Here is a 3580-nt window from a genome sequence, read left to right as displayed (position 1 = left end):
TTTGGATGTGGAAGGCTTGTTTTTCAGTTTTATTTTCTGAAATTTTCAGAAAAACTCAATTAAATATAACTCCATTAAAACTGTATGATATGTGGAACAGAAAGCTTACTGTGTGAAATATGTAACTGTGCTTATCCAGCACCAGGTGGCGCTGTAGTGCTGAATGCAGGTGAACCCATTTATCAGTTGTAACAGCTACGGTAGTTGATGGTAACTCGTGGTTTAGAGCAGTTGTTTCTCAGTGTTCGAGGTCCACCGCCCTGCTTTAATTATTATCTCACTTTACCTCAGTAACGGGCTGTTAATCAGCTGTTCAGCTGAATTATCCTCTGAGCTGGAAGCAGGAAAACACTGGAACCTTCAGAACCAGGACCTTCAGAACCAAATGATTTAAAATAAATAAGCATTTCATGGACATGTTACGAGACATACTCCAAAATATAAGTACAGGAGTTCTGTACAAATTAAAAATAAAAGAAGCCATTAAAATGTTTACTTTTCATTATTAAGTGAAGTGCTTTCTCATTATTTTTAGATATTAAATCCTACTGAGATACTAAGACATTATGTTGAGATAATGGTGACACTGAGATGCTAATAAAGTAATAAATTAATTGATTAGTTTGAGATTTTATTTTGAGATCCATTGTGTAATAATTTCCCACAGTTTTCAGTTTCTTGTTTTTTTTTTTTTTTTAATAAAGCCTTCCTCCCTCTGAGGGTCTCGGAGCGATGCGCCCCCTGTTGTTCGCGGCTGGAGCCACAGTCTGCTACTACCTGCTACTGGTACTGATAACCATAAATATACAGAAAATACCCTAAATACATATAAAAGCATAAATATTCACCATATATACTACAGATATCCTCATAAATATATACTGATAAATAACGCTAAATAAACAGAAAATACCCTTAATACAAATAAAACCATAGATAGATAGATAGACAGATAGATAGTCACATTAACTCACTTTAACATGCCTTTTGCAATCATTTAGTCCCCGATGTGCAATGCTAAAATCACTATTACAAACTGTACAGTGGGCAAGACTTTCATAGTTTTTTTTGTTTTTTTCTACTTTTTCCAGACATGGAATTACTTTATAGTGGTCTGAGATGAAATGAGTTTTGATGGGAGCCATGATGCTCCTGAACACATCCCATCCAGTGCCTGCCCACACTAAACACTGGCTGACTCACAGAGTCTTTGCAGAGAACAGGCCAATCAGAACCCTCTCTGTTTAGCATACGCTTAATGAATATGCAATGGGGAGCCCTTCTCTTCCTCCTCCTCTCTTTCACACACATGGGGAAAAAAGTCTGTGTCGCCTGTGTGCGCGTTCTAGATTCTGGGAGATTTGATCTGACTTGCGGACATCAGGGAGCCGTTTTTGATCTGCGGTATACTCCTACTTCGACTTCCAGGAGACTTGGGACATCTGTATGAGTGTGCAGGGTCTATCATCCTAGCTGCAGCATGTGATACTATACTATACAGAACCTGTATGCCTCCTCACCCAGCCGTATCTCATCTTGTCTCCAGGCGAGGTGAGCCAGCAGAGCAACAGTGGCTTAATTTAATGGTACAACTTTTCCTTTCTGTCTAAGGTTGTAATCACTTACATAGATCATCATCGCATTCACACATATTCATCACCCTTTCTTTTGATTCCAGCAACACCTTCTTGGTGCATTTTTTTATCAATGTGTGTAATTACAATTATTATGAAGTACAATCATGTGTTTTTCCACACCTAAAATTCTCCAGCAGATTAAAGGAAAGCTTCATGTTATTTCCCACCTAACCTCTGTCTGTAGTTTATAGCCCACTGACTGCCACACACATACTTTCACCGTACTTTCACACTAGTTCACAAGCACTTCAGCAGCTTCTGGTTAAAGTGTGTTATGAGTCCACACAGATCTAGCTGCTAGAGATGAACGCATGCAGTTACAGCAGCAGACAGACACACACACACAGAGCAGACAGCAGGGTGAGCTGAGGACCCCTGCTGTTTATGGTCTGCATGAGTAGACTTGTATGGAATTTCAGGCAGAGAGGGAAGGCCCTGCAGAAGCTCCTGTCTGCGTGTTCGTGTCACTTTGATGCAGGAGATGTTCACATGGTGGCGTGAGTTCACAGATGGGGGCAGAACGAGTAGGGAAGCTGCATGGAAACTGTAGTCCACACCCAGGCGTCAAGCATTCAGACAACCCACCCCCCCCCCTCCCACACACACATACACACACACACACCTTCACACACCCACTGACACCACAAAGTCTGTCTCAGAAATGCTTATTACTTTTCATCTGCATCAGCTGCTAATACTGTAGCATGTTTTAAGTAGTTCCTAAAATTCATAGGAGCTCTGCAGGAGGAAAAGCTTTCTCTCATAAAGCTCCCCAATTCTGGAATAATGTTCTCCAATAAGTTCAGGACTCAGACACAGTCTCAATCTTTAAGTCTAGACTAATAACGTACTTGTTCAGTTTAGCTTTTGATAATTAATGTTTTTCTCTTTAGATAATGCTGCAGATCCAGAGGTTCATGGACATAGGGAATTGAATCTCAGTGGTAAACTGAGATGCTGGTGCTGATGTTCTCCCACTGCACACGGTCACTCAGGTTTGTGGACGGTGGAGTGGGTGGATGCTGGTGTTTCAGGGAGCCTCCATGTCTATGTTACCTTCTGGCTCTCTGCCTTTAGTTAGGCTGTTTTATTTAGATCTGCCGGAGTCATTTGCCACACTCTGATAATGTTTTATATTCTCTGTTTTATATAAATCCAGGTTAAACTAATTCTATCTCTCTGCCTTCCTCCGAGTTACTGACCGCCCACCTGTCTGACCCGATACCGAGGGATGCGGGAACCTCAGTTCTCTCCTGTCCCCCTTCGGCCAGACTGATGGACATCACCCACCACAGTTTAGCTGCCCAGCATCCAGTTTATGTCACCTGCCTCGGACTAGTTGTTCACTCCCCACTACCGTGCTGCTATACACTGAATATAGAAAACATATGTGGATGTATAAAAACTTACTTAAAAGCCATTTGCCCAGTGGTAGGATGATCCCCCTGTATATGTGAGTCTTGGTCCTCCCAAGGTTTCTTCCTCCTCCTCCTCCAGCACTGAGGGAGTTTTTCCTTGTCTCCACGCTCACTGGGGGTTCTGTATTCTGTATATTTATGTTTAATGTTTTGCCTGATTCTCTGTCCTGTGATTAAATTTCTGTAAAGAGGCTTTGTGACATCAGTTGTAAAAAAAAAAACTTGTTTTGATTTGATTTATTTTAAAATAACAGTAACAGTGTCAGCATCATTGTACGCAACCCCTAAAGTGACAAAAAAAATGTGTGGCCACGGCTTATCAAGGCATAGAAAAGATTATCCCTGGATTAAAGGAGATTTTATGTAATATTCAGTTTTCTTCATGGGCATTAATTTACAGAAAATCAAGCCTTATTATTCCCCAGCTAGATTTAATTAACATGTTCCCACGCTTAAATAAGTCTGGCCACGTCACACGTCTTTACGTACTTACGTTACACGTACAGCCTCTAAAAGAGGATCCGG

The sequence above is a fragment of the Astyanax mexicanus genome, chromosome 1 (genome assembly GCF_023375975.1).
Source record: "Astyanax mexicanus isolate ESR-SI-001 chromosome 1, AstMex3_surface, whole genome shotgun sequence".
In the NCBI taxonomy this organism is placed as follows: domain Eukaryota; kingdom Metazoa; phylum Chordata; class Actinopteri; order Characiformes; family Acestrorhamphidae; genus Astyanax; species Astyanax mexicanus.
This window is presented reverse-complemented; position numbering follows the sequence as displayed.